The sequence below is a fragment of the Zingiber officinale genome, chromosome 10B (genome assembly GCF_018446385.1).
Source record: "Zingiber officinale cultivar Zhangliang chromosome 10B, Zo_v1.1, whole genome shotgun sequence".
NCBI classification, from domain to species: Eukaryota; Viridiplantae; Streptophyta; class Magnoliopsida; order Zingiberales; family Zingiberaceae; genus Zingiber; species Zingiber officinale.
The window spans coordinates 21526176-21540078 of record NC_056005.1 but is presented as its reverse complement, the minus strand read 5'-3'; the positions used below and the strand labels follow the sequence as shown (position 1 = coordinate 21540078).

The 13903-nt window shown below is 40.1% G+C and overlaps 1 long non-coding RNA gene across 1 annotated transcript; it reads right to left on the bottom strand.

Moving 5' to 3' along the window:
• Positions 1 to 7619: 7619 nt before the first annotated feature.
• LOC122030562 lies at positions 7620 to 8241 on the bottom strand. Its single transcript, XR_006125469.1, has 4 exons — positions 8219 to 8241; positions 7997 to 8085; positions 7781 to 7894; positions 7620 to 7696 (listed from the first exon to the last, which is right to left on the bottom strand). It is a non-coding gene; the product is annotated as an uncharacterized LOC122030562 (long non-coding RNA).
• Between the last annotated feature and the right edge of the window lie 5662 nt (positions 8242 to 13903).

The following is a 13903-nucleotide window of genomic DNA, read 5'->3' as shown; positions in this document are numbered from 1 at the left end:
CAGTGCCTTGCCTTTACCCTTGGCTTGGGACTTTCCCTTGCCTTTGGGCTTGCCCTTGCCCTTATGTTTCTGAACCATCAGAACAGTGTTGGGCTTAGCCTTCTTAAGGTTCAGCTCAGCAGTTCGCAACATACTAAGCAGCTCGGGCAGTGGCTTGTCAATCTCATTCATGTTGTAGTGTAGAGCGAACTGACTATAGCTATTCAGCAAGGATTGCAAGATCAGGTCAGTGGCCAGCTCTTGGCCAAGTGGGAACCCCAACCTTTGTAGGTTCTCTATGTACCCAATCATTTTGAGTACATATGGGCCTATAGGAGCCCCGTCTGACATCTTGCACTGAAACAGTGCCCTTGAGATCTCAAATCTCTCATGCCTCGCTTGACCTTGATACAGTTGACGAAGATGTTCAACCATATCATAAGCGCCCATTAACTCGTGTTGCTTCTGAAGCTCAGAGTTCATGGTCACGAGCATTAGACAAGACATATCTAATGTGTCATCTTGATGCTTCTTGAAAGCATCTCGGTCAGCTCGCGGGGCAGTGGCAGGAGGAGCCTCCGGAATGGGATGCTCCAGAACGTACAGTTTACGTTCCTGAGTGAGAACTATTCTCAAGTTCCTGTACCAGTCCAGGAAGTTTGCTCCATTGAGCTTGTCCTTCTCGAGGACAGATCGCAGGAAGAAGGTGTTCATATTCAACGTCATGGTAATCTACAACAGAAATAAGCAGAAATAAATATCATATTCTTAATCATTTAATTAGGCCTTTAACTAAATGATGCTCCCACTGAATTCTATAATTCATGTGGGACAAGATCCACATCATAGTAACCCTTGAGTTAGCTTTGTCTAATATGCCCAAGACTTAGTATGATCGGTAGGTTACTAATTACCAATTACATCTCTATGCAACTCTTGTTTATAGGATAAAATCCGCATTTATATTAAAACTCGAGTTAGCTTTGGCTAATACGCCCAAGAGTTAATATAAACATGATTTTGACCTATCTACCAACCATTGGATAATGCCTATAGTTAAACTCGATCAAATTGAGTTAACTAGTTACTCAATCTAATTGAGTTGTACTCACCCATGCGTTGATAGGCGGGACCAAGATTGTCCCTCCGTACCCTACCAAGATAGTATGTGTTGCTCTACTTTGGCAGATTCAACAACAACATGCGATCGAGGTAGTGGTAGGTATTATGACATGGTAGGCATTACGAGTTGTCACGATTTAGATCTAATCTAAATGATGATGCGTATCATATACTCGATAGATCTAATCTAATCGAAGGGTGCATCATGTGCACGACTTAGATCTAATCTAATCGTTAGACACTAATTAATTACTTAATTAACTAGCATGCATCACATACACACAAAAGTAATTAATTAAATAATTTTGTGATTATGTCATGACCCTACTACGATCTTCTCAAGCCAATGAGAAGATCGGATGGTCAACCTAAGGTCAACAGCTTCTCAAGCGCCTTCCTTTTGACCACCTTATGTTGCTCGCGCCTTCCTCGTAACTCCGTCTTGAGTGGACCTTCCACCGCTTCAAAATTTACATTACATTTTGAAACTCGAGTTACATTCGATTCTAAATCTAATTTACAACCAGAATATAAATAGGGAGGCACGACTCGCAGGTCGCGTATCAAATACAGCACACGCAAACACACAAAATGGCACGCAGGCCATATTTTGAATTACAACACAAATTATCCAATCGAATTGGGTCTTTGGGCCATGACTATCACAAAAATAATATATAATTTGAAATTATATATTTCTATAATTTTCTGTAATTTTTCCTATAATTTTACAATTTTTACGAGTACAATTTCCCGGCGGTTCCGTTTAGCGGTTTTCGGGCGCAATCGCGGAACGAATCCCCTTGCGGGGCCAGGGGCAGCGCCCCTACCCGCGATCTAACCATCGCGAGGGTTCCTTTGTGATCTAACAGTGCCTTAGCCCATTGTCCCAAAAAGTTTTGGGGTGAAACTTGGTCGTTTTGGGAAAAACTTCTCGGTAGTCGAAGCCTACAAGTGTCGAAACACTTGTGCTTCGCTTCTACGAGAAAAATACCCATAAAAACTATAAAAATCATAAATTTACAGAATATTACACAACTGAAAAGTTTTCATAAAACACAAAATAAACTCGTATTCGTCTTCGCACGTGGCTCTGATACCACTGTTGGATTTTTCGGGCCGCGAAAACCGCTTTTTCGAGTCACGGAAACCCCGAAAGCCCCTAGCCAATGGATCTGTGCAAAGAAATTTTTGAAAACATACGAATACGAGTTTCTACCTAGATTTACACTTAGATCTACAAAATAAAAGGTTATACCTTTGAAGCGAAGCCCTTCGCGTTCCTGCTCATCCAAATAGTGTCGGATCTCGAAGTTGTCAACGTAGACAACTCTCTATATGTATCCACACAAACAAGTAGGTGGAGAAAAACCACACAAAAGGTGTGCTAGCACCTTTGGATGGTTTGGCCAAGAGAGGAGAGGGGGAGCAAAATTGGAGTAAGGAAGAAGATGAAGGAATGAATGAGATTAATTCACAAAATGAAAAAACATCAACCCATTCATGTGGCCGGCCACATTAAGAGGGTGTGTAACTCCCATGGAATGCCAAGAGTCACAACTCTTGGTAACTCCCATGAGGTGGCATCCCACTTAAGCAACCATGATGATGTGGAGCATCATCATTGGCCCACTCAATGCCAACTCACCAATGAGGTGGCATAAAGTCAAGTCAAACTTGACTCTTCATCTTCCTCTCAAGTCAAGTCAAACTTGACTTAATCTCTCTCATGGTTGATCTAATCCAACCATTTAATTCAAACCAATTTAATATAATGAATCTAATTCATTTAATTATATTGATTCAATGAGTCATAATCCAAATTAGACTCATTAAACACATGAATCAACTTGAGTCTAACTCAATTAGCCCAATTAGGATTACTCTTAATCCAATTTGATTCATCAAATGAATCTAATCCTCTTGGTTCATCATATGAACTTAATCTCCATCTAATTGTCCTTAGTGTGTGACCCTATAGGTTCTTGTAACGTTGGCAATGCCCCTAAACCCATTTAGGAGCATAAGTAATGAGCGGTATCTAGCAACACATCATTACTACCCAATGTTACAAGAATGTTGAGATCCAACATCACCTTTGTGACTACTAATTGTGACTCCTCACAAAATATGACAAGTGCCCTTCTATCCTAGACATCTAGATTGATCAATGTGAGGCATAGACCGTGTCATCCTCTGATCAATCTAAATCCTGAACTCCAAGTAGACTCACTAAATCAAATGAGCTCAATATCTCATATTGACTCATTTGGGCATGGCCATGCACTTCGTGGTCTCACTCTATCAAGAATACCGATGTCTCTCCCGTCATATAGGAGGGATAGATCCCATCTACATCACTCACATCCCTCCGCATAGTTTGTTACATACCCAGTAATCGCCTTTATAGTCCACCCAGTTACGGGTGACGTTTGACGAAACCAAAGTACATAACTCCTTATGTAGGGAACCATGGTGACTTCAGGTCTAAGGACTAGTAGTCATACTAATAGCCACATGAGAAAGTATATAACACTCATATAACGATCCATGATACTTTCTCATGGCGGGTCATTCAGTATACATTCTCTAATGCATACCCATGTGTCAACTTGATATCTCTATATCTATGACTTGTGAGATCAAGTCATCGAGTTGACCTACATGCTAGTCTTATTGCATTAACATTGTCCCTGAATGTTAATACTCGACTAGGAATAATTAAGAGTAGTGTTCCCTATATCATCTCACTATCGATTCAACCAATCGATTGATATAGGTAAGAACCTTCTACTCAAGGACGTTATTATACTTAGTTTATTTGGCACCAATACATGCAAGTATAATAACAAAAAACCAAATGCCTTTATTTATATAGAATATGATACAACAAGTCCAAAAATACAATCATCAAATGATTGACTCTAGGGCTCTAGCTAACAATGTTGTAGTAGCTACTTCGACTGCTAGCTGCTACACATTGTAACAACTTGGACAGTCCAAACAACCTTTTCTTACCATTTTTTGGTTATATAATTTATAGAAAACTTACCAAACATCATTTCCCATAATTCATTCGATAGTAAGTCATTTCAGTTTAAGTTGTAATTCCCTCTAATCCTAATATATATTTGAAGGATCGAGAGGGAGCAATAGAGGGGGGGGGTTGAATATTGCTCTTTTAAAACTCTTTCTTTTCTTGTTGATTCGTAAAACGATTTTCAAAGTCGTAGAGGAAAAATAATACATAATATTTAGGGTGGTTACTTGGTTCGGAGTCTATGTCAACTCCTACTCCAAGACTCGCGATCCTTGATCGCACCGTTAGACAATCCACTAAAACTCTTCTTTCTGAAACCTTGGAAAGAAGCAATTTGTACAAATGAAAAGTATAAGATAGTAACAACCTACTATCTTATTTGAATTTAAGTATAATGCAAGTTAAATTAAAGTATACCAAAAAAGAGTATAGATGAAGATCGTCGGTGCCTTGTCGAAGCATTAGCTTGCTTGAAGATGTATTGTAGAGAAGTAGAACTAACAAAGCCTTTGTACAGAGGTGAATAGAAAACTTCATTACTGCCTCAGACCTCGAGCTCTCCTTTTATAAGCATGGTTTGGTCGATTGATAAACCCATCGGTCGACTAATCAGTTCGGTTGATCGAACATTCTATCAGTCGACTGAACCCTGTGCTTTCCTTCTTTGCTAAGATTCACTCCTTGCGCATGTATGAGCTTTAATGGTTCGGTCGACTGATCACCTTGTTCGGTTGATCGAACAGTGAAATTCCCCTATTTGCTGAGATTCACACATAATTCATCATTAATGAGATGATCGTTCGGTCGACTGATCCTCGGGTTTGGTCGATCAATCAGCCTGGCTTCCTTCTTTGTTTCAGCTTGATCTGATCTACGCTCAGTGCCATATCTTCAAGGTTCGGTCAACCGATATACTGGTTCGGTTGACCAATAAGGCTTTGATCAGACTCTGCTTTGTTCTGCTCTGGTCTGATATCTGGTCTGAGTCGATCTGGTCCAGTCGATCGATCCCTTGGTTCAGTTGACCGATTAGGCCGGTTCTTGTAAAATAGAGTTAAACAATATATATCCTTATAAAACAAAGGTTAGTACAAGTATATGATGCATGATTACTATTTGACAATAACACTGTCTCGATCCCAACTTGGAAATCTCTCCGGTTTCTTTAGTTGGATCAACACTTAGGGTTTGTTCCTTTCCGGAACACGACCTCACTGTCACTCCTCTCCAGTTGCTTACCTCAACCTACCTGCCAAACATTGGTCCTTCAGACCTGTTTGAACTTTACCTGCTCAGTGTCTGATCCCTGATCTACTAAGGCTTTTCCTGCAATACTATATTAGCCAATAGCAATAATAGTAATACAAAATACTATGGTAAAACTAAATTTAGATTTATCGAGATTCGCTGATCTGGTCGACTGTGCGCGATTGACCGAAAATCATCCGATCAACCTTGCTTGGAGTTCACTCCTCCAAGACTTTCCCTTACCTAAGGTTACCTCCTCCTAGGATTTTCTCCATTTGTCTTCATTCACCAGAACCTAGAGTTACCTCCCTCTAGGATTTTCTTCACCTGGCTTCACTCACGAAGACTCTATTGGTGTGGGAAGCATCCGACAATCGAACCTGAGTTTTGATAATGGCAAAGGGTTCAAAGTTAAGATTATTTGTAGTTTAACAAGTTTGAATGAGATTGCAGGAAAGTCCTAAGGGTTTTTAGATAAAAATCCTAGCTGCGGTTAGGCAGGTAGAAAATCCTAGGGGGTGGTAACCCTTGGCGGAAAGTCTTAGTGGGTTGAAGGCTTCGGACAAAAATCCTAGAGTTGGAGACTCTAGGTTGAAATCCTAGTATCGCAAACCGGGTGGAAGACTGTACGATTATGGAGCAGATGTCCAGCATGAAAATCGGAAGTTTCGGACTCTTAGCAAAAGTCCAGTCGGTCTGGATGATCAGTCTGGCAACAGGTAAACTCTCTTGAGAGGAGTAGGTGAGCACACACTCCCTAGTGAGGGAACAGTAGGCGTCGATTCGACCTAGGGTTTCTAGGGGGAAACCCGAAGTCAGAATCGGACAGTCCAATGATTGTCAAATACTTGTATTTATCTTATTTTATTGTATTAACTTTGTTTTGTAGGGTATACTTTATTTGTGGACTAATATGCCTTGCAGGAAGGGAGTTACACAAAAGAAGCCTCAGATGAACAGTACCCGAGGCACCCTCTATGGAGCTTGGAGGCACCTCAGGTACCTTGGATGAAAGCCTCGCAGCAAGGAGTGAAGGCGCCTTCCAAGGAGATGGAAGGTGCCTTGAACGCTGGATGGAGGGCACCCTCCATAGAGGTTGGAGGTGCCCTCGGGTGGAGAAGCAACGAACTTCGTGGAGCTTATCAACGTGGTTGCCTCAGGGCTGGAGGCGCCTCCTATGGAGGTTGGAGGCGCCCACTACAAGAAAAAAGCCTTACAACAATGATTTTTCACCATTGTCATAGCCCCTTTCGGACTGTTGTTAAAGGCTGTGTTGTTAAAGGGGGTACTCAAAGACAACAGTTTTTAACCGTTGTCTTTGAAAACAAAGACAACAATTTTTACAACGGTGAAAAACTGTTGTCTTTTCCTTCAAAGACAACAGTTTTTCACCATTGTCTTTGAGCGTCTACCTTTAATAACAGGGTCTTCAACAACAATTTTAAACTATTTACGACAACAGTGAAAAACCGTTGTCTTTTTTTGATAAAAAATAAAAAAAATATTAAAATTTATTATACAATTTTCTAGTATTATAAATCATTCAAAATACTAAATTTGTAAATAAAATTTAACATATAATTTTCTAACATTCGAAAATAATATTTACAACATTCCGAAGAAATTTCAAAAGCAGCCAACAAAATGACAACGACACTATTAAAACAAAGGTAGAACAACACAACATCCTAATCCTAGAAGAGTAACACAACATCCTAATCTTGATATCCAGTTTTGAAGAGTTGGATCATTTGAACTACTTTTACCATGTACAACACTAGAAGAGTAACAAAACACTGCTTCTTAATTCTCCTAATCCTTCATCTTCTTCATCCTTGCCATGTTTGCATCGTACTTGGATCGAAGTGGACCAAGTAGATAAAGAAAGAAGATAAACTAAATGCCTTCATCTTCTTCATCCTTGCTTCTTAATTCTCCTAATCCTTCATCTTCTTCATCCTTGCTTCTTAATTCTCCTAATCCTTCAAACTCCACCTGTAAGAAGAAGATAAAGAAATGTCACTTGATCTAAACTAAATGCCTATGAATAATAAAAAAATCTGAAATCTCATAAAGTAGACTTAATTCATTAATAATGCATCATATTGAATGCCTCTCCATGACTAGCTTAATAGCCTGTGCTATAGACATGTCTTCATTTGTTTCATACCTGAGTTTGTTAGCCTGTAAACGTTGAACAGTCATTTCACAAGAACTTGCCTCTTCCAGATGGTTTCAAACACCTTACCAACTTTTTCCACTAGATCTTGAGGCACTTGATGTCCATCACCATCAAAGAGTGCGTAGCTGAAAAATAGAAGTAAATTTGTCTCCATAAGATTATAGTCTCCATGATCAGTGATATCTGTTAGTTATTCAGTTAACCATTACCTCTCCAAGTCATGATCATACAAGACAGAATTGTCACCAGAAGTTCGATAAATTGGTAGACCAAGTCTTCCAATCCAAGATGCCAATGGATTCTCGTTGCAGACACCATGCAACCTGAAGTGTCCAAATTAAAACTTCTAGTCACTGAAATTTTGAAAGCTGGCCACAATCCTCTTCAGAAGGAATGAAAACAAAAACACAAAAAAAGAAGCATACCAGGCTGCTCCCATGTCAACAGGAAAACCAAATGAGTAGTTAGTGTGAACTCGACCACCAATTCTATCCCGAGATTCTAAAAGCACAACCTAAGGAATAAAAAATAAACTTCCATGTGATACAAATTTACCTAGCCACTTCACACACTGCATTCATATCAGAACTTAGAATCTAATATGTAAAGGCAACTGAAAAAACTGTTAATTTATATCGACATAACACCTGAAAAGCTACATTTTTCAGTGCATGAGCAGCTGCAATCCCTGCAAATCCACCACCAATGACAATGGCAGAAGGAGAGCGAGATTGCCTTGCTTCAGTCTTCTGATAGAATGATGCTGCAAGAAAATTTAAGTCAATATATATATAGATATATATGTTGATGTGAAGCAGTAAAATGCAAACTAGAATATATTTTAACACCATGAAAAAAACATAATTAATAATAAATCCAACACAAGAACAAGCAACATATTCTGTCGTGTTGTATATATATTTACCAAATGCATTTTCCTTCCACATGGTTGAACTCTAAAAATAATTCAGAAAGTACCCCAATAATAAGACTGACAACAGAAAACACCCCAAACATAAAAATTTAGTTTTATTTGCAATTATGACAGATAATCATGTAACTAGCTTCAGTATTCCCACAAAAAAAAGATATGTAACATAACAATATACTGATACAAAGAAAACTAAAGGGATGACCATTAAAGGAAAGAATACCTTAAATAAAATGAATTCAGAAAGTTCCCATAGGCTCTGGATTAATCCTTTAAGTTTACTTTGATCATGAGCTAAAACATTGCAGTGAATAGATTTAAATCGAAGTAGGTAAAATTCCCATTTTGGCAGCCTGTATACCTCACGAAACCCATCTGTAATTTCACACTAGAGGTTGAAATCGAGCTCTTAAAAATCTTTAAACTTGATATACCGAAAGCTGGAATAGAGCAGGAGGCTATACTCACCAGAAAAATCCAAATTGATGCTGGAAATCATTGAAAAAGGATTAATAGATTCAAAACTCTACTAAGCTTGAACACCAACATCTCATGACTGGAAGCCCTAAGAATTGACCTGAAATCAGTCAAAATATTGAAGATTTTGTGACTAATAATTTACGTAGAAATAGGTCACAAAAAGGACTCTATTTGGGCAGAAACAAGCATAAAAAATATGTAAGGAACAAAACCCCTCAAATGATTTGAAAATGAGGGAGGCGGGGAGGCGAAGGGTGTCAGTAACAGTGGCGAGTACGCGGAGAAGAAGTTTGTCCAAGAGCAGCAGAGATCTCTTCCTCCATCGCAGGTTCGTTTTCATTAGGGTTTGTGTTTGATCACTGAGTCGCATGTTGAAGAGTGCATGATAGAGAGGCCTTTTAGTTGAGGCGGCAGCGACGCATATGGCAGAAGCGAACCTGAGGCCCATCTAGGATGGAAGGCAGTGGAGCATCTAGGGTTTTCGACGAGAAGATGCAGGAGGAAGAAGTAGAGGACACTTACTGTTAGTGGATTTCAAGTCGGAGGTCTTGCCGGTGAGGGCGTCCTTAATGGACTCGTGGACTGCTGCTGCTCCTGCGCGGCTACGGTGAGCGAGAGATTGTGAGAAAAGAGAAAAGAGGGGCGGATTGAGAAGATAAAAGGGTGGAATGCGGCGGCAAAAATCTTTCGGGTAGAGGGAAAGAAAAAAAGCGGGGCAAAAATTGGCAAAGGGGAAAAAATGGCGAAGGAAAAAAAACACCAGTATTCAACATCACTTAATAGACAACGGATTTTAAAAACTGTTGTCGTAATCTCAAAAAAAGCGCACATAGACAACAGTTTTCAAAAACTGTTGTTGTAGCATTTAAAAATCGTTGTCGTAGTCTTAACAAAACATAAATAGACAACGATTTTTAAAAACCGTTGTCGTAGGCCAAAAAAATTGCTAAAAGACAACGGTTTTTGTTAAAACCGTTGTTAAAAGACAAAAAGACAACGGTTTGGTATAAAACTGTTGTCGTTTGAGTGTTGTTGAATGACGTTTTTCTTGTAGTGGCCCTCAACAACTTATATAAGACTGGTCTGAGCAGATGCCAAATAACAATTCATACTCACAATACTTCTTCCGTGTGCTGCTAACCAAATGATCCGAAGAAGTCGTAGCACTGCTCTGACAACAGAAGTCCGAATTTTCTCATTCTTAGTTGTTGGTATATTTTTTCTACACTTAAATTATATATTTGTAATTAATCTTGTAAAGATTCTCAAGCTTATAATGATTGCCCATCGAAAGCGATTAATGATCGCGGTTCTTAGAGTAGGAGTCTGTTGGGTTTGTCGGGCCGCGAAAACCGCTTTTCGCGTCGCGAAAACTGCTTTTCGCGTCGCGAAAACCGCTTTTTGCTTCGCGGAAACCCCGAATCACCCAAAGCCGTAGATCCGTGCAAGGAAAGCCGAACGAAAATTACGAGTACGAGTTTTTAAATATCTAGATCTACTCCTAGATCTATGTGTTAAGAAGTATACCTTGAAGCGTGCCCTTTTGCGTTCCCGCTCGTCCAAGGAATTGCCGGATCTCTAGACCGTCAAGCGTCGGTCCTCTAGAAGTATCCACACGGACACGTAGGTGGAGAAAACCTCACACAAAGGTGTGCTAGCACCTTGGTAAGATTCGGCCAAGCAAGGAGGAGAGGGAGAGGGAGAGCTTCAAGAGGAAGAAGGAAGAATCATGCACACTTGAATGAATAAATGAAAATCAATTCACCCCATTCCAAATGTGGCCGACCACTTTCTTCATGTGTAACTCCCCATTAAATGTAATTAATGTGAAGTTATTAAGAAAATGGCTTTGTAACTTCCATGAGGTGGCACCCATGATGATGTGGAGTAACATCATTGGTCCACTTCAATGCCAACTCACCAATGAGGTGGCATAAAGTCAAGTCAAACTTGACTTTTAATCTTCCTCTCAAGTCAAGTCAAACTTGACCAAATCTCTTCCATGGTTGATCGAATCCAACCATTTGATTCAAGCCAACTTAATATAATGAATCTAATTCATTTAATTAAATTGATTCAATGAGTCAAAATCTAAATTAGACTCATTGAACACATGAATCAACTTGAGTCGAACTCAAGTTAGCCCAATTAGGATTACTCTTAATCCAATTTGATTCATCAAATGAATCTAATCCTCTTGGTTCATCATATGAACCTAATCTCCATCTAATTGTCCTAAGTGTGTGACCCTATAGGTTCTTGTAACGTTGGCAATGCCCTAAACCCATTTAGGAGCATAAGTAATGAGCGATATCTAGCAACACATCATTACTACCCAAGTTACAAGAAATGTCAAGATCCAACATCACCTTGTGACTACTAATTGTGACTCCTCACAATATATGACAAGTGTCCTTCTATCCTAGACATCTAGATTGATCAATGTGAGGCATAGACCGTGTCATCCTCTGATCAATCTAAATATTTAACTCCAAGTAGACTCACTAAATCAAATGAGCTCAATATCCCATACTGACTCATTTGGGCATGGCCATGCACTTCGTGGTCTCACTCTATCAAGAATACCGATGTCTCTCCCGTCATATAGGAGGGATAGATCCCATCTACATCACTCACATCCCTCTGTATAATTTGTTATATACCCAGTAATCGCCTTTATAGTCCACCCAGTTACGGGTGACGTTTGACGAAACCAAAGTACATAACTCCTTATGTAGGGATCTATGGTGACTTCAGGTCTAAGGACTAGTAGTCATACTAATAGCCACATGAGAAAGTATATGACACTCATATAACGATCCATGATACTTTCTCATGGCGGGTCATTTAGTATACATTCTCTAATGTATACCCATGTGTCAACTTGATATCTCTATATCCATGACTTGTGAGATCAAGTCATCGAGTTGACCTACATGCTAGTCTTATTGCATTAACATTGTCCCTGAATGTTAATACTCGACTAGGAATGATTAAGAGTAGTGTTCCCTATATCATCTCACTATCGGTTCAACTAACCGATTGATATAGGTGAGAACCATCTACTCAAGGACATTATTATACTTAGTTTATTTGGCACCAATACAAGTAAGTATAATAACCAAAATCCAAATGCCTTTATTAATATACAAGAATATGATACAATGAGTCCATACAATCATCAAATGATTGGCTCTAGGGCTCTAACTAACAATCTCCCACTAGCACTAGTGCCAATCAGTATAGGCTCTAAGGCCTAATGACCTAGTGTGACCATCATGCTTTCTCTGTGCCAAAGCCTTGGCCAAGGGATTTGCGATGTTATCCTCTGTAGGTACTCTGCAAATTTTCACATCTCCTCTATCGATAATCTCTCGAATGAGATGGAAGCGCCGTAGTATGTGTTTGGTCCGCTGGTGTGAGCGAGGTTCCTTCGCCTGTGCTATAGCTCCATTGTTGTCACAATAGAGCTCAACTGGGTCAGTGATGCTAGGAACCACCCCAAGTTCAGTGATGAACTTGCGGATCCAAATCGCCTCCTTTGCGCCTCGATGCAAGAATATACTGGCTTGTAGAATCACCATCAGTATCCGCTTCAAACTCTTCCACGGACCACCATTAATGCAAAATACGAACCCCGATTGCGATCTATAGTCATCCTGGTCGGTCTCGAAGCTAGCATCACCGTAACCCTTTACAGCTAGCTCATCATTGCCTCCATATATCAAGAAATATTCTTTAGTCCTTCTTAAGTACTTAAGAATATTCTTGACCGCTATCCAGTGACTTTCACCTGGATCTAACTGGTATCTGCTCGTCATGCTCAAAGCATACGAGACATCAGGTCGAGTACATAGTATGGCGTACATGATCGATCCTATGGCTGAGGCATAAGGGATCTGATCCATGCGGTCTCTCTCCTCTCTAGAAGAGGGACCTTGAGTCTTCGAAAGACTCACGCCATGTGACATCGGCAGAAATCCCTTCTTGGAGTTCTGCATGGCAAACCGAAGGAGTACCTTGTTAATGTATGTACTCTGACTTAGGCCAAGCAATCTCTTAGATCTATCTCTATAGATCTGAATCCCTAGAATGCGGGATGCCTCACCTAAGTCCTTCATTGAGAAGCAACTCCCTAGCCAGGTCTTGACAGACTGAAGCATAGGGATGTCCTTCCCAATGAGTAGTATGTCATCCACATACAATATGAGGAAGACAACTATATCCCCTACAACCTTCTTGTAGACACAAGGCTCATCTTCGTTCTTGATGAAACCAAACTGTTTGATTGCATCATCGAATCGAAGATTCCAGCTCCGAGAAGCTTGCTTTAGTCCATAAATGGACATATGCAGCTTGCATACTCTGCTAGTATGCTGTGGATCTACAAAACCCTCAGGTTGTGTCATGTACACATCCTCGAGCAGGTTTCCATTCAGAAACGCGGTTTTGACATCCATATGCCATATCTCATAGTCATGGTAGGCTGCAATAGCAAGCATGATCCGAATGGACTTAAACATCGCTACTGGAGAAAAGGTTTCATCATAGTCAATACCATGAATCTTCTTGAAACCTTTAGCTACCAAGCGACCCTTATAGATAAGTCCATCCATGTCAGTCTTTCTCTTAAAGACCCACTTGCACCCAATGGGTTTTACACCTTCAGGTGGATCAACCAAAGTCCATACTTGGTTGGTGTACATGGATTCCATTTCAGATCTCATGGCCTCTAGCCATTTCTCGAAATCTGGTCTCATCACAGCTTCCTGATAGGTGGTAGGCTCATCCTCTATGAGCATAACGTCATCATGGTCAGACAAGAGAAATGAGTATCTCTCAGGCTGACGACGTACCCTATCAGACCTGCGAAGAGGTATGTCTACTTGAACCGGTTGTTGTTCCTCAACTCCTTGTGGAA